General features: G+C 39.4%; 1 long non-coding RNA gene and 1 pseudogene across 1 annotated transcript in view; one reads left to right on the forward strand and one right to left on the reverse strand.

The window, feature by feature from the left end:
- The window catches only part of LOC127564965 (uncharacterized), a 35,689-nt gene extending 12,515 nt beyond the window's left edge, over nt 1-23,174 (forward strand). Inside the window, exons 2-4 of the long non-coding RNA XR_007954401.1 lie at nt 11,771-11,931; nt 19,291-19,391; nt 21,532-23,174. This is a non-coding gene — a long non-coding RNA (uncharacterized LOC127564965). The remainder of the gene's footprint in view (nt 1-11,770; nt 11,932-19,290; nt 19,392-21,531) is intronic.
- Nucleotides 4,319-6,741, reverse strand: LOC127564961 (high mobility group protein B1-like; annotated as a pseudogene).
- Nucleotides 23,175-23,758: the final 584 nt, after the last annotated feature.

A 23,758-nucleotide genomic window follows, 5' to 3' on the forward strand; every position in this document is an offset into this window, starting at 1 on the left:
AAAATTTTGGAACACAAGGTTTTGCAAGGGTGAATTTTGAAAATTACCCATGCATGTTTTTCTTTTTTAAAAATTTAATTTAATTTTATTATTATAGCTTTTTATTTACAAATATATGTATGGATAATTTTTCAACACTGACCCTTCTGTTCCAGCTTTTCCCCTCTTTCCCTTCCCCCGTTCCCTAGATGGCAGGTAGTCCAATACATGTTAAATATGTTAAAGTATATGTTAAATCCAATATATGTATACATATTTATACAGTTATTTTGCTGCATAAGAAAAACTGGATTTAGAAAGAAAGGAAAAAACCTGAGAAGGAAAACAAAAATGCAAGTGGACAACAGAAAGAGTGAAAATGCTATGTTGTAGTCCACACTCATTTCCATGTATTCTTTCGCTGGGTGTAGTTGGTTCTGTTCATCACTGATCACTTGGAACTGATTTGGATCCTCTCATTGTTGAAGAGAGAATTGATCCTAGTATAGTCTTCTTGTTATAATGTATAATGATCTCCTGGTCCTGCTCACTTCACTCAGCTTCAGTTCGTGTAAGTCTCTCCAGGCCTTTCTGAAATCATCCTGCTGGTCATTTCTTACAGAACAATAATATTCCATAACAGTCACACACCTAACTAATTTGGCCATTCCCCAACTGATGGGCATCCACTCAGTTTCCAGTTTCTGGCCACTACAAACAGGGCTGCCACAAACATTTTTGCACATACAGGTCCCTTTTCCTCCTTTAAGATCTCTTTGGGATATAAGCCCAGTAGTAACACCATGCATATGTTTTGAAAATTAAAAAAAAAAAAAAACACTTTAATTGAAAAAAAGTGTCTGAGACCAGATTTGAACTCAGGAAGAGGAGGCTTCCTAGTTCCAGCGCTCTAGCCACTTTCCTACCTAACTGCTCGCCTCCCTCCCCCCCTTCCTGGTTTAATTCAGTTCCCTTTTATTAAGAGCCTCCTCTAAGGCTATACAGAGACTTGATTCATTAGCATAGTGACCTCATTAAGAAACCAACTTTACCCTTGCAGGTCAACCAGCACTTAACACCCACTCTATTTGCTCACCTGATTGCTCGCTGCATTTCTCTACCACTGTCCCCTGGATGAAGTTTCATAGGCCGGGGCTTCTTACCCCACTGGTTTAACCTTTCAGGAGGGCGACCCACATATCCCTGAGAGACTTCCCAGCTGGGAAATCCCCTTCCATAAGTCAGGTTAACACCTCCTAATTTGGTCTTGAATCCTTGCCTGAAGCACTGAGATAGACGTTAGATAATCGGTCTAGGGTGGGTGGGCAGGGTGTGTCACAGGTGGAATTTGAAGCCGGGTCTTTGAGCTTTGAATGGCTCAGCCACTTGGAGATCCCAAGTTTATTAAAAAAAAGAGGTGGGGACCCCTTCTGCCCTCTCTGCTGTCACCCTCTGTAAGTCCCACAGGGCCTTGCTCTTAGGTTGACAGCTCCGAGTGTGCATCTGCTCAGTGTTATCCTCTTGCTCCAGGTTGTTTTTAGCATCCTCATCCCCTCTGTCCCTATGGCAACAAGAGCTTTTCTCCTCCGGGCCCCTTCCATTGCCTTTGGCTTCTGGTGAAAGCTGCTGTCTTGGTGAGTACTTCTCCAAGAGTCTGGTTGGTGAGCCTGGGCTCTGCTCTGAGGGCCTTCTTCCTCACCCCTCCTCATTTTAAAAACTCCTAAGTCTTCTTCCTCCAGAAACGCTGGATCAAATCCAGAATCTTGGGCTCTTCTGCCATTTTCCTTTCTAAAGACCCCTTAGCTTTTGACACCTCCTTGCCCTCCCCCACCTCCCACCTAGATTCAGCTTTTCAGTGTCCAGGCCCACCTCTCCGAGGGATTCCCTAGCTCAGTGACCTTGGATATCCCAACAATTCCAGACCTCAGGTCACTCATCAGTAGAATGAGCGCCATAAAACTTTCCCTTCCCTGCCTCAAGGGTCATGACCATTAAATAGGATAATGTAAATAAAGGATTTAAACCTTATGTAAATAGAAATAATTATAAATATGTAGAGCAGCAAAGTAGAGTAATTGTTTTAGGGTTTCAGCCCTGTGTAGAAGGCTTGAGTTCAGCTTCTGCCTCTGACTCATACTTTCTCTGTGGCCCAGCGGGAAGTCCCTTAATCTCTTTAGAAGGGAAACTATTTATGTTGTTGTTGTTGTTGTTTTAATAGAAGTTTTTTATTTTCATCACACACACACAAAGATGATTTTTCAACATTAACCCTTGCAAAACCTTGTGTTCCAATTTTCCCTCTTCCCTCCACCCCCTTCTCTAGTGGTAAGTAATCCAATATATGTAAAACATGGTAAAAAATATGAAACTTTATATTTTCAAAACCCTTTTGTCCTCAAAGTCTTTATTCTGATTTGAGTGATAAGTCTTCTCTGAATAGGATCCCCTCCCCCAGGTAGCATATGGCACACCCTTTTCAGGACTGATTTTATACTCTCCAGCTTTATAATAATTTGTGAATATATCTTCTGGCTGGAGACTTGTGGGGGTGGAGTGTGGAGAGATCTGGGGCTAAGAGTTGGCAGTTCCCCGGGGATTCATGTTGGCTCTTGGGTGGGTTTCACCAAACACTGTCCCCCACCCAACTCCCCACCCACAATCTGCCTGAAGACTCCCTGTATAAAGAGGGCAGGGTTTAGCTTAGTAAGAGCCTGAGCCAATCAAATGACCCTAATTCTGGAGACTTAAACTGACATCTTCATCAGGATGACAAAGAACAAGAAGAGGCTGAATCCTCAGGCCTCTCTTGGAGGCCTTTCTGGGGTACATCCGTACCTTGATCACCCTCCTAATAACCAAAATGGGGCTAATAACTCCTATAAGGAGACATATATGAATTATAAATACTCATTATTTGTCTTATTCCCTTCTTCTAGTAGCACCAGACATAGGAGATCTTGTTCAAATATTATATTTATATTCATCCACCCATTTTCCAGTTATTTACCAAATGCCTACTAAATGACAGAGTGTGTAATTTGGACAAATTGTTTTGTTGAACCTTCCTGGGCCTCCTTTGGAAAAAGGGGGTTAGGTTGGGTTACAGATTTAAAATTAATAATTATCAATCGGGGTGATGTGGTAAAATATTTAACAACTGACTTCTTAGGAAAAATAAACAAGCTACTGCTGGAAATGCTTTCAAGATGAATCATTTTCTCCATCACTTTTAAAATTTAGACAGTCAAGACAGCCAGCCAAGTGCCAGTTGTAGCCTTTGCCGATTTTTGAGTTGTAAACACTCACACTGAAAATTTAATAATTGACTTGCTAGTCTAAGATAGCGTTAGCACAGCCCAGAGTCCAATCAGATCATTTCTTAGAATAAGAGATGGAGGCAAGAAGGGTAAATCAAGGTCTTATAAGTGGTAAGTGTCACTGTTGAATTGGAACCTACCATAACTCCAGATCAGACACTACCCTACATTGCCATTCTTCCAGTCTTCAACTCTATGGTTCTATGATCATGGTACAGGTGGTAGAAATCCAATAAACACATTATCTCCTTATAAGTGTTATGAGTCCCATTTTATTGATTAGGAGGGAGATCAGGTTGATAAACTCAGAAGATCTTTGGATGCAGATACCTTATAAAGAAAGGAACATATAGTTGATTCTATTCCTTGAGTCAGCAGCATCAGTAAATTTAGCAGGACTCATGGCCTGTTTTCATTTCTGTCTTTCTCTCTCTTTTTAAATTTAGAAAAAATTTTATTTACTCAGAAGCATTCAGAATGTCAACAAATAGCTGTAACTTTTTTGTTGTTGTTGTCGCAACTACAGAATGGTATTCAGTTAGCAGAACAACTGTTATTTCATACTACATCAGTCAACTGAAAATGAAAATGACCTACGTCCCCATATAGAACTAATTTGTGCTATGCTCAAGAAGGACCTGCTTGAAATTTCCATGCCAATTTATAGCCAACATACTACGCCAGTCAAAGTTAGTGGTTATTGAAAAACCATTGAAGGATGGAGCTTCTGTGATATGTTAATTCTGGAAGAAGAAGAAGAAGGAGGAGAAGGAGGAGGAGGAGGAGGAGGAGGAGGAGGAGGAGGAGGAAGGAAGAAGAAGAGGAAGAAGAAGAGGAAGAAGAAGAAGAGGAAGAAGAAGAGGAGGAAGAAGAAGAGGAGGAAGAAGAAGAGGAGGAAGAAGAAGGAAGAAGAAGAAAAAGAAGAAGAAGAAGGAAAAGAAGAAGGAAGAAGAAGAAGAAGGAGGAAGAAGAAGAAGAAGAAGAAGGAAGAAGAAGAAGAAGAAGAAAAAGAAGAAGAAGAAGAAGAAAGAAAGAAAGAAATTTTGTAGTTTAAAAACAAATCTACAGCCTTACATTTTTTTTCTTTTTTTAAGCTTTTTATTTACAAGATATATGCATGGGTAATTTTTCAACACTGATCCTTGCAAAACCTTGTGTTTCCAATTTTCCCCTTCTTCCCCCCACTCCCTCCTCTAGATGGCAGGTAATCCAAAACATGTCAAATATGGTAAAATATATGTTAACTCCAATATATGTATACATATTTATACAGTTATCTTGCTGCACGAGAAAAATCGGATCAAGAACAGCCTTACGTTTCAATTTTTTTCCTTTAAAAGGAGTGAGTTGTGTACAGGGGAGGTTAAATGCTTTATACAAAAGAAAAAATGTTCTAGAGCCATCTTATTCATCATCATATCATCTTTATCTTTCTCATCTTCATTTTCTTCCTCCTCTTTTGCTTTTCTCAGCTTTAATAACTCCTCCCTTTTCACTTTCATCAGGTTTTCCTTTAACTCGATACACAGCAATATCCTTTTCATATTTTTCCTTTAGTTTAGCTGCTTTCTTTTCATAAGCTTGCTTGTCATCTGCAGCAGTATCATTCCACATTTCCCCCCCTCCTTTATTTTGGCTCCATCTTCAAAAGAAAGACCAGAATGTTCCCCTTTGATTTTTGGACCATACTCAGAGCAGACTTAGAAAAATACCAAAGGAGGCTTCTTTGGTGCATTGGGATCCTTAAACTTCTTTTTTTGTTTCGCCTTCAGAGAGGAGAAACATTTCTCTTCCATAATGAACCTTATCAGCTTTTGCCACATCCTTCCTTTCAACAGACATCGTCTTCCACCTTCCTGAGCACTTTCTTCAGGCGTTCCTCTCTGCAGGTTTGCACAAAGAAGGGATACGAAGATATGTTCCCTCTTGGCTTTTTAGAACTACCTTTGCCCATTTTGATCACTTTTCCTGTAAACCACCGGGAGTAGCCCAGTGTCTGGTCGGCTCTTCCTTGCCCTGGCGCTGTCCTTGTGGAGCTCAATGTACTGCAGTGGCTGTGTCCATGGCCTTTTTTCTTAAGCAGAGTCCACAAAGGGGAACAGTCTTGTAAATCCAATCAGGTCTCAAGGAACAGAAAAAAATGCAAAAAAAAAAAAAAAAAAAAGTGTCATTCTCTGGGAAAAGAAGGCTCAGGAGAGCTCCTGAATGTCGGCTGCTGCTGCTGCTGCTGCTTTTGGGGAAAGGGGCTCTTTCTCAGTGGAGGAGAGAAAAGGGAAGAGTGTGTCACTGGGAAGGGAACCTTTGCTGGCCATCGGGACTCGTTGGACTTGTTCTTCAATGGATCTTTCTGACCTCACTCTCCAAATACAGTGACATTATTGTTGTTCAGTCATCTCTCAGTTGTAACCAATTCTTCATGACCCCGTTTGGGGTTTTCTTGGCAAAAATACTAGAGTGGTTTGCTATTTCCTTCTCAAACTCATTTGAAAGATGGGGAAATGAAGGTTAAATGATTTGCCCTGAATCCCAGTAAATGTCTGAGGCTGGATTTGAACTCCAGTTCAGTCACACTATGCACCATGGGCGCCCCTGGCTGCCAAGCACAGTATCTCCAGGACATCTCGTTCTGGGCTTTCTGGAACATATATATCTTTTTAATGAAAGGAAGAAAACTTTTATTATATAGTCACTACAAATTCTGTCTTCACCTTGCTAGTCTTAAATTAACTTTATTTATTTAAGTTATTTATTCTCAAAACATATGCAAAGATAATTTTTTCAACACTGACTGACCCTTGAAAAACCTTGTGTTCCAATTTTTCCTTCTCCTTCCCCACACTCCCTCCCCTAGATAGCATATAATCCAATATATGTGAAACATGGCAAACATATATCTTAAACCCAATATATGCATACATATTTATACAATAATCTTGCTGCACAAGAAAAATCAGATCAAAAAGTTAAAAAAAAAAAAGGAAAGAAAATAATATTCAAGCAAACCACAACAAAAAGAGTGAAAATGCTGTGTTGTAATCCACCCTCAGTTCCCACAATCCTCTCTCTGGGTGCAGATGGCTCTCTTCATCATGAGATCATTGGAACTGATCTGAATCATCTCACTGTTGAAAGGATCAGAATTGATCTTGCTATTATATAATATATAATATAATCTTGCTGTTGCTGTGCACAATGTTCTGGTTCTGCTCACTTCACTCAGCACCAGTTCATGTAAGTTTCTCCAGGCCTCTCTAAAATCATCCTGCTGATAGATTCTTACAGAACAATAATATTTCATAGCACTCATATCCCATAATTTATTCAGCCCTTCTCCAATTGATGGGCATCCACTCAGTTTCCAGTCTCTTGCCACCACAAAAAAGGGCTGCTGCAAACATTTTTGCACACGTGGGTCCCTTTCTCTGGGATATTTTTGATACTTAAATTATTCCCACCTAAGTAGAAATTGTTGGCTCTACCTCAGAAATGGATTTGTTTCTTTTTTTTTCTAGTAGATTTATTTATTCGTAATACACATTGCTTTATGAATCAAATTGGAAGAAAAAAATCAGAGCAAAGGAGAAAAACCATGGGAGAGATAAAAAAGAGAAAAAAAAAAGAAGTGACATAGCATGTGTTGATTTACATTCAGTCTCCTTAGTTCTTTTTCTGGCTGCAGATGGTGTTTTCTATCCAAACTCTTTTGGAATTGTCTTGGATCACTGAACCACTGAGAAGAACTGAGTCTTTCATAGTTGATCATCTCACATTCTTGCTTATTGTGTACAGTGTATTCTTGGCTTATTTGCTTGTTTGGTTCAGCATCAGTTCTTGTAAATCTTTCCAGGCCTTTCTAAAATCAGCTTGTTTATCATTTTTTATAAAACAATAATTATCTTCATATACCATAACTTGTTCAGCCATTCCCCACTTGATGGGTGTCTACTCATTTTTCACTTCTTTGCTACCCCAAAAAGAACTGCTATAAACTTTTTTTGCACATGTGGGTCCCGTTCCCCTCCTTTATGATTTCCTTGGGGTTACAGAACCAGTAATAGCACTGCTGGGTCAAAGGGTATGCACTTTTAAAAAATCATTTATTTATTTAATTAAACATAATTTTTGTTTTATTTTTATTTATTTGTTTGCTTATGGTACTTTTATAGCCCTTTGGGCATAGTTCCAAATTGCTCTCAAAATGGTTGGATCATTTCACAATTCCACCAATAATGCATTAGTGTCCTAGTTTTCCCATATCCCCTCCAACATTCATTATTATCTTTTCCTGTCATCCTAGCCAATCTGAGAGTTGTGAGGTGCCTTAGAATAATTTTAATTTGCATTTCTCTTACCAATAGTAATTTAAAGCATTTTTTCATGTAACTATAGATGGCTTTAATTTTATCATCTGATAATTGTCCGTTCATATCCTTTGGCCATTTATCAATTGTGTAGTGATTTGTATTCTTATAAGTTTGACACAGTTCTTTATATATTTTAGAAATGAAATATTTATCAGGAACATTGGCTATAAAGTTTTTTTTTTTTCCCTAGCTTTGTGCTTCCCTTTTAACCTTGCTTCTGTTGGCTTTGTTTGTATAAAAGCTTTTAAATTTAATGTAGTCAAAGTTGTCCATCTTGCCTTTTATAATGTTCTTTACTTCCTCTTTGGTCATAAATTTTTTCCTTCTCCAAAGATCTGATAAGTAAATTATTCCTTGTTCTCTTAATTTCTTTATGGTATCATCCTTTGTGTCCAAACCATGTGCCCATTTTAACCTTATTTTGGTATAGGGTTTGAGATGTAGGTCTATGCCGAGTTTCCGACATATTATTTTCTACTTTTCCAGCAATTTTTGTTAAATTGTGAATTTTTATTCCAGAAGCTGGAGTTTGGGAGTTTATCAAATATTAGATTACTATCGGCTTTGATTATTGTGTCATGTGTCATATTTCATTGATCCACTATACTATCGTAGACAGTACCAAATGATTTTGATGGCTGCTGCTTTATATTATAGTTTTAAGTTTAGTATTGCTAATCCACCATCCTTTTTAATTTTTTAAAAATTAATTCCCTTGATATTCTTGATCTTTTGTTCCTCCAGATGAATTTTATTATTATTTTTTCTAGTTCTATGAAATACTTTTTTGGCAGTTTGATTTGTATGACACCAAACAAAAACCAATTTAGGAAGATTGTTATTTTTATTATATTAGCTTAGTCTACCCATGAGCAACTGATATTTTAAAAATTATTTAGATCTGACTATTTGTGTGAGAAGTGATTTGTAATTGTGCTCATCTAGTTCTTGGGTTTGTCTTGGCAGATAAACCCCCAAGTTTATATAGTATTGGGCTTAATTGTTCTTTAAATATTTGATAGAATTCACTTGTGAATCCATCTGGCCCTGGAGATTTTTTCTTAGGGAGTTCATTAATAGCTTGTTCAATTTCTTTTTCTAAAATGGGACTATTTAAGTAATTTATTTCCTCTTCTGTTAATCTGGGCAATCTATATTTTTGTAAAAACGGAATTTCTCTATCTCTTACTCATGGGCTTTGTCAGTAACATATAGAAATACTGATGATTTGTGTGGGTTTATTTTATATCCTGCAATGTTTCTAAAGCTGTGAATTGTTTCCTGCAGGTTTTTGGATGATTTTCTAGGATTTTTAATTTGTTCTTTTTCTAACCTTTTTAGTTGTATGCCCAATTCATTGATTCCTCTTTCTCTATTTTATTCATGTAGCTATTTAGAGATTTAAAATTTCCCCTAAGAACTGCTTTGACTGCATCCCATAGGTTTTGGTATGTTGTCTCATCATTGTCATCCTCTTGGATGAAATTATGGATTGTTTCTGTGACTTGTTAATGACTTCCTCATTTTTTAGAATTAGATTATAGCATTTACAATTTCTGCCTTTCTTAATTTGATTATGAGGTTATATGGTCACTTTTTGTATAGGTGCCAAGTAGTGCCAAGAAAAAGATGTATTCCTTTCTGTCCCTATTCAATTTTCTCCAGAGGTCTATCACATCTAGGTTTTTTAGGATTTTATTAACCTCCCTAGCTTCTTTCTTGTTTATTTTGTGTTTAGATTTATCTGATTCTGAGAGGGAAAAGTTGAAGTCTCCCACTAGTATAATTTTGTTGTCTGTTTCCTCCCTGTAACTGTTAAAATCTTCTCTAGGAATTTGGCTACTCTACAACTTGGTACATACACATTTGTACTTTCCTTCCTTATGTCTTTTAATAAGACCTATTTTCACTTTTGATTTATCTAAGATCTGCATTTTTTTTAAATTTCAGCTGAAGCATAATAGATTCTGTTCCAGCCTTTTACCTTTCCTCTGTATGTGTCTCTCTCTGTGTCAAATATGTTTCTTGTAAACAACTTATTGTAGGATTCTGTTTTTAAATCCACTCTTCAATTTGCTTCCATTTTATGGGAGAGTTCATCCCATTCACATTCACAGTTATGATTATAAGCTCTGTATTTCCCTCCATCCTATTTTCTCTGCCTGTACTTAATTTTGTTTTCTCTTTTCACCCTGTCCTTAGTTGTGTTTTTTTTTTAAATCCATCCCACTCACTACCTTATCTTCTAGCATCCCTTTCCTCTTTTTTCCCCCCCCTTTTCCCCTAGTATTTCTGCCTTCCATTCTATCCTGCCCCTTTTTTCTTTTTACATTTTTAAATTGACTCTTCTGGATCTATTTTTCAGGTTGGCTGTTTTTCCAATGAAGTATTTCATATTTTCTTCCATTTTTTTTTCATTCTTTTTAGTCTGTTTTGGAGTGTTCTTGGTGGGTTTTCCTGGAGGTCCTGTAGTAGCCTTCTTTTCAGTCAGAGTAATCACCACAAGAATAGCCAGGTGTTAAAAGTCTTTATTGTCTCCTTCACCTGGTGCTCAGGTGAAGCTCTAGCTTTCTCTTGGCCTTCAGAGGGACTTGGTTTCAGTGGAGAAAATGCAGGAGGAGAACCAGCCACCACAAGGCTGATGAAGATGGAAATGAATCTCTCTCTTTGCCTTCCCCTTCCCCGCCTAGAGCTTGAGTTCCCACCTTATATGTTCTACACTGAGTATAAACCAATCATTATATCACTAGGGAACTATTATTTGTTGTAAGAGTAAATCAATCATACTGAACTTAGAGAACTATTAATCACCATGCTAAACTAGACAACCATTGTCTCACCAATTCCACTGAATTAGCACCTTGTAAGAATCCTTGTTTCAAGTTCAGACTTCTGGCCCATAACACTGATGTATTCTTGCTGTCTGACAAGGTCATTAGCTTCCATTTGCCCTGTCCTAGTTTTTAATGTGTGGTTTTTTTCAATTAGCTTTTGCATCTCTTTCCCCATTTGGTTAATTCTACTTTTTAAGGAGTTGTTTTTTTCAGACAATCCTCCCCTCAGACAATCCTTCTCCAAGTTGACTCTCTCATGCATCCCTCTCATTTCCTTTGCCATTTTTTCTTCAACCTTTCTTATTTACCTTTTAAAGTTTCCAAAAAGCCTCTTTGGGCCTGAGACCAATTTGTATCACTCTTCGAGATTTCTTCTGTGGACATTTTGTCATCTTCTGAATTGGTGTTTTGGTCTTCTCTGTCATCATAGTAGCTTTCTATGTCAAGGTTTTTGTTTGTTTGTTTCTTGCTCGTTTTCTTTCTTTTCCTTTTTTTAAACTTTTATGGTTGAGCTCTGCTCCTGAGATAAAGGGGGCACTTTCCCAAGCTTCTTTGGCAGCTCTGAGCCTTGGCTTTGAGGGGGGCCCCTTTTGTTTGCAGGGGGTAGCTTTGCCTGCTCTTTTCAGGAAGCAGTGTGATTTCCCAGAGTTTGCCTTCTGGAAGCTGGAAGCTGCCCCACTGATTTGCTTCTCTACTGAGTGAGCCAGGACTGAGTCCTAGTTGCTAATATGCTGTGATTAAGACCCTCTCACTGGCTTTCCCAGGGTTTATCTGAGCTGGGCTAAACACCCCTTTCACCCCAGTGAGACTGACTTTTCTTGAAATTTTTCCAGTCTATCTTGAGCTGGAGAGTTTTTTCTTTCTGTCAGACTCTGTTCAGAGGCCTGGTTTAATGTGGGTTTTGAGCGAAACTGGGAGAGCTAGAACAGCTTTACTCCATCATCTTAGCTGCACCCCGGGAAGTCCCCTTTTTGAATGAGACCAATCTGAAAATTTGTCTTGTTTGATTGTACTTTATGATATAAGGGTTCTATATTTCTTTCTTTCTTTCTTTTTAACAGCTCTCTATTTTCAAAGCATGTGCATGGATAATTTTTCAACATTTATCCTTGAAAAACCTTGTCTTCCAAATTTTCCCTCCGCTTCCCTCCACCCCCTCCCCTAGATGGCAAGTCATCCAATATATGTTAAACATGTTAAAAAAAATATGTTAAATCCCAATATGTGTATAGGTTCTATATTTCTTTACACTTTTTTTTTCTTTGGTCCTTGGCAGTTCTACACGGAGATATGCTGCCTGGGGAGCAATTGAGCTTCCTAGAATATGAAGAATGGTTATGAAGAGGAGAAGCTGTCACCAAACACACTTGGAGAAACTGGCTGCAGGGGTGATCAGAGGGAACAAGTTTCACTGTCTGGCTTCCCCCCTGTGAGGAGGTGAGGGGTCAATAAAGGTAGTAGATTTGTCTTCCCTGGAACCTACCGAATTCAGGGTGATCTTGTATGCCTCGAAGCTGAGATGGACCCCAAATACAGATTTTGAATTATTTCTTTTCTGTACAGTAGCCTGGAAGACCAGGCTGGGCCCAATCCATGAAAAAACAAAACAAAACAAAAAACCTTCCCCCTATCATTTGATTTTTATCAGATTATTTGGTTTGAGTTGCTTCCACACAAGAGATAAACATTTGGTCTTATAATTATTTAACTAAAGTTGTATTTCAGCAGAGTTTAAATTAGAAATTAGTCATCATAACATTCAAACTCGAGGATAGGACAAGATGATAGGATTGGAAAGTAGGGATGATTTCCTGATTTTTGTCTTTAGCTCTCCAGCTCTTAGCACAGAAGCTGGCACATAGTAGGTGATGAATAAATGATCAATGATTGATTCACGGATTGCTTGGGTAAGACCCTGGGTCATGGAAGGAATGCTGGATTTGAAGTCATGTGAACTGGCTTCAGATCTTAATTCTGCAACTGTGTGTCTGGAAAAATCACTTCATTTTCCAGACTTTCAGTGTAAAGTTTGGACTAAATCAGGACTTCTTAAACTTTTTCCACTTGTGACCCCTTTTAGCAAGAGACATTTTCATATATATTTTATATGTTATAAATAATATCATATTATGTATTTTTATAGATTATATAAATTTTGTAGGTATATAAAATAAGTATACAAACGAACCATTTGTTGATAATAAATCATAATTTTGTGAGCCCCATATTCAGTTACAAGACCCCATATTTGGTCATGAACCACATTTGAAAAGCTGGGGTGTTACCACAGTTAAAGTTCTTTAACCACAGTTAAACAAGATGACTTCTGGAGTCCTCATCCTTATTTTTAGTAACTAAACCAATAAAATAATTTGTCATGTAGTGAGAATGAGGAAAAACCTATTGGATAATGTCAAGAAAACTTGACCAAGCCTTCCATCTTGGCCTGGGCAAGAATAACCACAAGAGGAGAAAATGTTATCTCCATTAAATAAGGGAGCACCCTGGAGGAGATATCCATAGCCATCAAAATATCATAAGCATCCTGGCACTAGCCTTAGAAGTAAGATCTTGAGTAGAAAGAAGGGCTATCAGAAAATATCAATAAATGATATAAAATCCATCATGATTTTTAGCCTAGTGATTTCTGTTACAGGGAATATATCAAATAAATGGAAAGGAAAAAAAGATTTATCTGAACGTAAATTTCAGTTGCTTAATTTGTCATTTCAAAAAATGAGAAATTACCCTTAGGAGGGGCAATATGGCACATTGGAAACAATGCTGAATTTAGAATTGGAGGATGTATTCTCAAGCTCTACATTCTGCCTCATGAGTATAACAAGGGGTTAGATGGCTACCAAGTTCCTCTCTGAAATCTAACCATTATACGAGCCTAACTTTGGGGGAGTGACTGAGCAAATCCTGACATGTAGTATGTTAGGATACCATCGCACCATTAGAGATGTCAGCTCTGGAGAAGAAAAGGCAATATGGGAAGGTTTACATGAAGAAAGTAGAGCTGCATAAATCAATAATCACATCACTTCACATTGCTTGAGTGCTCACAAGAAGCCTGTGGCTTTGGTAGGTCAAGGATGATCATACCCACTGGACAGAAGGAAAAACTGAGGTCATGCAATTAGGAAGTCTGATTTCTATACTGAGCTCTCACTGTGGGAATTCTTTAGGGCTCTGTCCTTGGCGCTCTGCTTTCTTCTTTTGGTTCCTTGTCCTGCTGTGGCTTCAATTGTGATGCTCTGTTGAAGCCCAAAGCATCTTATTCCATCTCAATCTCTACCTCTAACATTTTCCATTTCCAGCCCTTTATAAGGCATCTCCACCCGCTGAACATGTCGCCATTCTTAATCACATTCAGTGTCTGGGGATCTGGGTTCAGATCTGCCACTTACTGGCCATGGGATCCTAAACCTCAGTTTCCTTGTGTGTGAAGTGAGTGAGTTGAATGAATTGATTTCTAGGGTCCCTGTCTGTGTCCTTTCCTTAGTAAGTTTGATACATTCATTCATTCACCATCTTATGCTCTATCTCAATATCCATCTCAACTTCTTCCATGTCCCTCCTTCCTTTCCCTCTTTTCATTTTCATCATCTCCATCAAGGCTGCCATCATTAGCTTGACCTCCCAAGTGAGAAGAGTCTCCCCGACCAGTAACTCATCCTGCATCTGATGCACTCTGATGCAGCTCTCCCTGCTCAAGAATCTACAATGACTCCCCATTGCCTCCTACATCACGAATAAAACCTACTTGGTTTTTAAGAACTTCCATAACCTGGTCTTTCCTTCCCTCCTTATTCCACCCTATTTCTCACAATTCTTCTGCTCCAGAAGAGATCATCTCTTCACCATCTCCCGAATGTACCAGGCTAAGTCTTTATGGAGTTTTGTTGCAGCATGCCTCTCTGCCCACCTCTCCAAATCCTCTCTATACCATCTCCTCCTTGAAGCTTTTTTCCAAATTCCCTGACCTCCAATCAGAGGATCATAGCTTGAGAGGTCAAAGAATCCAATCTCATTTTTTAGAGATGAAGAAACTGAGGCACAGAGAAGTTAAGTCATTGAAGCACAGACCAGAGTCGTAAAGAAGACATTTGAGGCAGGATTTGAAGTCAGATCTTTTTGTTTTCAGTTCCAGAACTCTATCCATTGGGTTCCATATCTTCTGTGAACTTAAACCATCCCTGTAGTTTCTTCCACATCACTTAGCACTTAATTATATATTGTCATTCTTCCACTGAATTAAAAAGGAATTAAAATGATACACTTTCTGCCCTCAAGACTTTACAATTGAATACAGAAGCTTGAAATCACTCAACATAAAGGACAATAAAGAGAGTGGAGCTTTGAAAAAATACCTCCTTAAGTCAAATCAAAGAAAAACGTTTAACTTGATGCAGAAAAAGTGAGTACATATCTGGGATCATTAGTAAAAAGGCCAACAGAATCATAAAATGGAATTTTGGAGCTGAAATCGATCAAAATGTCTCTAATCTTTCTTCTTCTTCTTCTTCTTCTTCTTCTTCTTCTTCTTCTTCTTCTTCTTCTTCTTCTTCTTCTTCTTCTTCTTCTTCTTCTTCTTCTTCTTCTTCTTCTTCTTCTTCTTCTTCCGCTGTCTTTGTGTGTCTATTTCTTGCCCAACACATACTTACTTTGTCTTACTCAGTGATTATAAGGAAATTCAGAAACCAAGAAATTTGAAACCCCAAGTGGGAAAGAGACTCAGAACTATAGAAGCTACATCTCCTATTTTCTAATCCATCATTTTTTTATTTATGCTTTAAAAATAGATCTTTGTTGGGGCAGGTAGGTGGTGCAGAGAATAGAACACCAGCCCTGAAGTCAGAAGGACCCGAGTTCAAATCTGGCCTCAGACTCTTAACACTTTCTAGCTGTGTGACCCTGGGCAAGTCACTTAACCCCAATTGCCTCAGCAAAAAAAAAAAAAAAAAAAAAGATCTTTGTCATACCCCAATAAGAGTTCACACATCATCTCTGCCATTAGACTGTGAGCTCCTTGAGTTAGGAACTGTTGCCTTTCTTTGTTTCCCCAAAACTTAGCACGGTGCCTGGTTCATTGTAAGGGTCTAATAAATTATTAACTGACTGAAGAGCAAAAAAAAAAAAAAAACATAAAATTCATGAACCAGATCGACCCCGAGTAAATATTGTAACATTTTTCAGAGGAAGGGGAAGCTGATGGCATCAGGTACGATCAGCCAACCAGCATTGATTAGCACCTACTAGGTGTCAGACCCTGAAGATTAACAAATATACCAAACTTTGAGGAGGGAGAGAACTTTAATAATTGGGAGAAAGCCCAAGAAAAGCTGTCTATAAAATGTGGCACTTGAACTCAGCCTTAAAAGAAGTTGGGAATCCTAAGAGATGGAGATGGAGGAGGGAATATGACTCTGACCTTGGGGTAAGCCATACAAAGGCAAAGAGATGGAAATTTCAGATAATAACTCACAGTTCGGATTACCTGGAATAATATGAAATCCAGATCGAAAGGTAGAGAGGAGTTAGTTTGTGGAGGCCTTTTGAGGCTGACAAGGGATCTGTTCAGAATGAGATTCCTCCTCCCCCTGATGACTTCTAGGACATGATGGTTAAGACCTGTGTCCAGCTAATTTTGCTGTCAAATGATTTTGCTCAATCAGGTGAGTTGGAAGAATATATTTCCCACTAAGAAATGAACCACTTTCATTGACTATGCATGAGACAAGACCCGACAAATGATCTGGGCAACTAATAAGTGACTTTGGGGGTGTGAGACAACCGGTGCTAATGGCCTGGACTCTGTCTGAACACCACCAATTTCCCCGAGACCCGCGGCCTTAACAATAAACGGATTACTGGAAATTGGATGCACTCTGTGCTAAGTGCTATTTATAGGAAGTATCGTGTCCTTCCTAATTACTAGGAGATGAGTCAACTTGGAGTTTTCTCATTCTACAAAATTTTCTGAACATTATTTATGCTGGTGTCAGAGGGAAGAATGTTGGGCGTGGGTTATTGGTCGAAATTCCAGTTTCCAGTGAAAGGAAAAACATGGTTCTTCTGTCAGGGGCCTCTTCCAGCCAGGTTATTACATAGTCAGATGCACTAATTATATATGCCTCAACTAAGTCGTCTCTGTATTCCTTGGTAATTATAAAACTTGCAGGATGTATGGGGTGGGGCGGATGGGGAGGTGAGGGAAAGAAAGTGAAAACTGAGCTAGGGTCTGAATTATAAAGACAAATGCAAAAATGGCCCTCAGATAATTCAGCTCAGAGTGATTCATTGTGCTCAAAAGTGAAATGTGCTGAATGGATGAGGACGGTCTTGGGTTTAGACACAACATAGCGACCCCTCCCCTACGTGTAGTGCCCAAGACATATTATTTTTTGTTGTTCAGTCTTATCAGTCACATCCGACTCTTTTTGATCCCATTTGGGATTTTCTTGGCAAATATACTGGGCTGGTTGGCCATTTTCTTCTCCGGCTCATTTTATAGATGAAAGAACTGAGGCAAACAGGGTTAAGTGACTTGCCTAGGGTTAAACAGCTAGCAGATGCTGAGGCCATATTTGAACTCAAGAAGTATCTTCCTGACTCCACATCCTGTACTGGATGCACTGTGGAGCCTCCCAGCTGTCCCAAGACATTTTATTAAGAGCCTTGGATAAGGGGAGGACCTGAATGGCAAGCTTAGTGAGAGACATAGAATGTACAATAGAGCTAGGAGGAACCTTGGAGACCATCTAGTCTAATCCCTCCATTTCATATACCAGAAAATTGAGGCTGAGGTGGATCAAGAGACTTTATGTTGATGCTACAAGTGATTGGAAACTCTGGATTCACATGAACAAGTTTCCAATTGATGGGTTTCTTTTGGTTAATCATGCTCTTACTCAGGTTTCCCCCAAGAACCAATTGGTTCATTTATTACAGCTATTTAAAAGTCCTCGGTTTTCTTGAAAGCATTAAAGCTAACAAAGCATAAAACATGTTTGTTGCCTGTGATAGGAAAAACAAAAAGGATTCATACCTGAGCTCACAGACAGTCAAGAAAACCCCCTTTTGCTCTCCCGTGGGCTTCTGATTTCCCTAGAGACCTTGATGGTCCTCTGGGTTTATAAAACCACCCTGGGTGGGCGTTCTAAAAGGGAAAGAAATTGGGTTTTCTACAGAAGCAAGCAATTCTCCCTTCTGGTGGACCCTGTTTTTCCCAAGGACACAAATAATCGTCTAAATTTGTTACTGAGCTTGAGTGGGATTCCCCTCTTTCTGCCAAACAACTTGGGGTACTAGCCATCTTCTCTTATGGCAATCCCCCTTTCCGCAAGGGATCGGTGCAGTCATTCTAGATGTCACTCTTCCACTTACAGAAAGGATTTGGGCTCCCTCCATTTTCTTTGCCTCAGTTCTTTTAGATAGTAACGTCACTCCTTTGCTCATGATGACATCTGGTGAGAAACCATGTGGTTATTGAGAAAGGGGCTTCAGTCCTTCCTTGGTCTCTTTTCTGCTCAAAGTGAAGGGAGTGAAGGGACTTTTGCAACCTAATGAGTTTTGAAAGGTCCAGAGGATGCTTCAGATATGGAAGGAGCTTTAGTATGATGAGCCAGGTTTTATAGCCAGCCCAGCATCTATGATCCATGGAGCAAGGAGTAACCTTCTAGACCCAGGCCAGTGGAAGTGGATGAGGATTCATCCAGCATATTCTCTACACCACCTGAATTTCTGGGAAGAAAAAGCTCAAAACTTGGCTCATTAGTCCCATCAAGGTCATAACTGGTCCTTTTACAGCCTGGTTTCCTGCCAGACACCATGCTCCAAGATAACTCCCTACAAGCAGACTCCATGCAGAGATTTGCATTGGCTGAATAAGCCCATGGGGTCTGCACACGAACTGGACCCTCACCAGGTCCCCACTGAAAAAAAAACTAAATCAAATTCTCCTAAGATATATTCAGAGCCAAGAACAACAAATTCTCTCATTGGCCATGGCCACGGATATAGGTCCCACTTTGCATTGAGTCCCCCGCCTCTCTGTCAGGAGATGGGTACCACGATCCCTCACTGGTCTTCTCATGTTGTTATTGGGTCACCACTTCCCCTGACTCTGCTCACTTCCCTCTGGATCGCTTTGTACAAGGCTCTGAATCAATTCATGCAGGTTTCTCTGAAACATCCACAGCACAATAGGATTCTATTACATTCATACAGCATCACTGGCCCAGCCATTTCCCAATTGAAAGACCCCTCTTCGTGTCCGGCTCTTTGCTGCTCTAAACAGAGCCTCTGTGAGTAATTCTGTACACCCAGGTCCTTTTCCTCTTTCTCTGATCTCTTGAGGGCACGCCTGAGTCCAGGAATGGTTTCACTTACCCAGCATCATTTGTCTCTTTTATGGCCATCAGCTTCCCTTTTCTCAGAAAAGTGTTGCAGCCCTTATGCTGGACAGGTCCAACTGTCTCTCTGTAAATCTATATGTTTTCAGTTCCTTTAGTCTGGGGCACTTGGGGATTTGAGGGAGCTTCCCTCCTTATGTCAGCCTGTGATCCAGGGTTCAGTGGGAGGAAATTATCATGGATAGAGACAACTGTCTCTTTGTTAGTCTATATATTTTCAGTTCCTTTTGTGCCTCAGATTCTCTAGTAAGACACCTAAGAACTCAGATTTGTAAACCTCCTAAAGATCTACTGGTTTGTCTTTTTAAATTAATACCGCCCATCATTTGTACCTATCCCAGTTAAAATGAATTCCTTTTTCTTGTTTTCTCCTCAGGGACAGTTTTGGAGTCACCACGAGAGCCAAAGACAGATCAACTCTTTCTTCCAATCCAGTTCTGGGCAAAGTTCACTGGCCATCCGTGGCTCCTCTCACAGGTAGAACCACTTTTGGATGGCACTCAGTATTTACGGATGTGATCATGACCTGTAGTCTGGGGCACTTGGGGATTTGAGGGATGTCGGCTTGTGATCTGGGGTTTAGTGGGGGGGGAAGTCTCTTCAAGACCTGTGGTCAGTAAGATGGCGTCACCAGGCATCCAAGGTGCCCAGTGGAGTTGTTAGAACAAATCTCAAGTCGGGGCTGTTGGAAAGGTAGAGTAAGCCAGTTTTAAAGGGTGTGTGAACTATGGGAGAAAGACTATTAGGAGGTATCCTAGAGAGCCAGCACATTTCTCTCAGGAAATCCCTCTTTGGAGCTGAAGTAGAACTGCGTTTTAATTCCTTTTCATGGGTTTGGCTACGCCCACTCTAGTCACCTCCTGGCTGGTACAGAAATGAAAACATCCATCACAGTGGTTACCCACCTTCCCAATGCTGATGAGTCCTCAGCAAACAATGCTGGTTATTCCTGGCTGAGCCTGAAAGGCTCGCTGTTAAGGGCGGTGGGGTGGCTGAAAGGGGTTAATTGGGAGGCAGCAGAACAGGGTTTCACTCCCAGCTCTGCCATGTACTTCCTGTTATAGAGGGTAGAAGTTGGGGTGAGGAAGGAGGGGAATAAAATGCTCAACAGGAGAGTCACCTATGACCCTGGATTTCAAGGGAACAGGATTTGTGAGAGTCCTTTCCCCCATACTCCTGAAACCTCTATCCAGATTTTTTTCAATAGTATTTTATTTTTCCAAATACATGTAAAGGTAGTTTTCAACCTCCATTTTTATAAAAATTTGTGTTCTGATCTCCCTTCCTCCCTTACTTCCCCTTTCCTCAAGGCAGCAAGCAATGTGATACAGACTAAATATGTGCACTTCTTTTAAACATATTTCCATATGTGTCAAGTTGTGCAAGAAAAATCAGATTAAAAAGGAAAAAAATGAGTAAAAAAAGCAAACAAACAATAACAACAACAACAACAAAGATGAAAATACTATACTTTGATCCATATTCAATCTCCGTAGTTCTCTCTTATTCAGATATTTTGGTGCAATAGTAAAATCATTGAGTTTGAAGTGAAAGGCCCTGGAGATCAGTCCTCACAATGCCCATTATTATCTATGTGACTCACTTGTATGACTCACTTTGTGGGGATCATTCCCTCAACTTCTTTCTGCCTCAGTTCCTTCACCTGTAAAATTATATATATGACCCAGAGGGTCTCTTACAGCTCCCATTTATGATCCTATGATGATCTATGTATCAAGAACTAAATAGATTAATCAATGAGTGTTTTATTAACTATGTTAACTATTAGCTCTGTGCTGAGCAAGTAGTTGGAAACTATGGAGGTCTTGCCTGATAGTAATAATCAGGACAGGCTCACCCTGAAGGACTCATCCTAATTTTGAATCAAAGCATTCATCAGGGACAGGGATCCTTTGTGGGGGCAAGAGTAGATTCCACTGGATCTACTTCTCCCAGGGGGCTTAGAGGGAGAAGGAAAAAAGGGACAGAGGGCAACAAGGAGAAGGGAATGGCATTCCTTGATCCAGCCAGGATTCTGAAAGAGTGGAGAAGGCCAAAAATGGGAATTCCATTTTTAATTAAAACCATCCAGGAGTTGGGAACTGGAAGAGTGAGTGACTGAGTGAGTAAGTGAGTGAGTGTGAGAGAGAATATGTTGATGCTTGGGGTTGTAGGGGTGGTCCTTATGCAGCCTCCAGCTAAAATAGATAAGAATCAGAACCTTCAGCCCTTCTGGAGGATGGGATTGGTCTCTGGGGATGTAGAACAGCAGGAAATTCCTTGGACTAAGGACAGAAAGTCAGTTATAAGATATCAGCTGGCTTAAAAAGTTGGAACCTCATCCTTTCTGGAGGACTTATGCTTAGTGCAAAATTGAAGAATAGCTGTGTATCATGAAAGGGAAGGAGGATTTAGCTTTTAACAAAGGATTTGGAAAAAACATCTCACGTGATTCTTGGACAGGATCAATAAGCAAGTATTTATTAAGCACCTACTATGCGGCAGGTACTGTGCTAGACACAAGAGATACAAAGCCATAAAAAAGAGAAAAGAACACCCAAAGAAAGAACACTGGGAAATGAATATAAACTATTTGCATTTTTGTTTTTCTTCCCAGGTTACTTCTACCTTCTGAATCCAATTCTCCCTGTGCAACAAGAAAACTGTTCGGTTCTGCATACATATATTGTATCTAGGATCTACTGTAACCTATTTACCATGTAAAGGACTGCTTGCCATCTGGGGGAGGGGGTGGAAGGAGGGAAGGGAAAAAGCAGAACAGAAGTGAATGCAAGGGATAATGCTGTAAAAAATTACCCAGGCATGGGTTCTGTCAATAAAAAATGATTTAAAAAAAAAAAAGAGAGAGAGAGAAAAGATCCCTGTTATTGATGCGTTTGTATTTCATTAATAGGGAAATAGCATTTACACGATTAAGTATAAATCAAAGATAGGGAGGAAAGACGATAAAGAAAAATTACATTAGGGATATTTGAAGAGGAAGAAAAATTATTAATGAGAAAGAACAAGAGTATCTAACATTTATTTTGTCTTTTAAGGCCTTCAAAATGCTACACGTACTGTTTAGTCATAACAACTGAGTGAAGAGGGGTTATGATTATCATTATTTTATAGATAAGGAAGCTTTGAATGAGATGGGTTAAGTGATTTACCCAGAGTCACGCAGCTAGTCAGATTTGGAACTCAATTTGCTGTGTTACTTAGCTGGTTAAATAAAATCCCCCCACTTATTGTGGAAAGATGGAGTCTGAATTGAGCCTTGAAAAATAAGGGTAAAAAGAAAAAAGAAAAACAAGGATTACAAAAGGCCAAGATAGAGCATACTTGGGGGATATTCCTTTGTTTCTATTATCTGTGTCTGGGTAACCGCGGGGTGAATGACTGTAGGCTGGAAGAGCCTTAGAAAGGTCATTGATTCCAATCTAGCCACTCTGCTAATGAGGAAGTTGAGGTCCAAAGAGATGAAGCATCTTGACTAAGATCATGTAGTTGTACATGGTGGGGCTGGGATTCAAACTCAAGTCCTTTGACTAAAAGAAGAATTGTCAAAATCAGGGCCACGAGCTTGACTTCAGAACCTGGGAATGCGCCAGGACAGATCATTAGGGAGAGAAGGCCGGTGACATCTGGGAGGGAAGCGGGGACTGGAAAGGCCCGGCCTGACTTTGTTAAGAACAAGTCGCACCAGACTGCCCTCATTTCCTTTTGGATAGGGTTGCTGGTCCGGGAGAGGAGGGGAACGCTGTGATTATAATTTGTCTCGATTTTGGCAAAGCATTTGATAAAGGCTCTCATTCTGTTCTTGTAGAGGAGGTGGAAAAATACAGACTAGATGATAATGCAATTATTGTTAAGTTGTTTTTTCAGTCATGTCCAACTCTTTGAGGTTTTCTTGGCAAAAATATTGGAGGAGTTTGACATTTCCTTCTTTAGCTCATTTTACAGAGAAGTAAACTGAGGCACACAGGCTAAGTGACTTGAACAGGATCACACAGCTAAGGATCTGAGGTTGGATTTGAACTCGGGAAGAGGAACTCCAGGCCCAGCACTCTATCCACTTTGCCACCTTGTCCTAGATAACACAACTAGATAGATTCAAATTTGACTCTATGACTGGACTCAAATAATGTCATTAATGGTTCAATGTCAGCATTACGGTCTCTAAGGTGGTGCTCCAGGGAATCTATTTTTTTTCCATGCTATTCAACTTAAAAAAAAAAATCAACAATTTGGATAAAGGTATATAGATAGAATGTTTATCATACCAACTTTGGGAGGTTAATACCTGTTATTATATCTATTTTTACAGATGAGGAAACTGAGGTACACAGAGGATAAATCAAAGACTTTCTGAAGTGACATAGCTAGTAAATGTCCGAGGGAAGATTTGAACTCAGGCCCTCTTGGTTCTCCACTCAATATTCTATCCATTGGGCTACCTGGGCAACCTCAGCTAGTTTGATCAGAGCATAAAGCACAGAAAGGAGGATAAGGTGAAATAAGGTTAGAAAGGTAGATTAGTCAGCCTGTAGGGTAGAAGGCCTTAAAAGCCAGCCAAGAAGTTTGGGTTTTATTGTAGAAGCATATTCCATTTTACTGTAAAACCATTGAAGGTTTTTAAACAGCAGAGTGACCTGGGCAGACCTGAACATACATGAGCTTTAGGAAGACTTCAATTTCAGCTGTTTATGGGGTGGGTTGGAGGGGACCAAGGAAACTAGTCAGAATAAGAAACTAGATTATATAAAATAAGCAAAAGGAAACTAGTCAGAATAAGAAACTAGATTATATAAAATCTAGATTATAAACTAGATTATATAAAA

The sequence above is a fragment of the Antechinus flavipes genome, chromosome 5 (assembly GCF_016432865.1).
Source record: "Antechinus flavipes isolate AdamAnt ecotype Samford, QLD, Australia chromosome 5, AdamAnt_v2, whole genome shotgun sequence".
Lineage (NCBI taxonomy): Eukaryota > Metazoa > Chordata > Mammalia > Dasyuromorphia > Dasyuridae > Antechinus > Antechinus flavipes.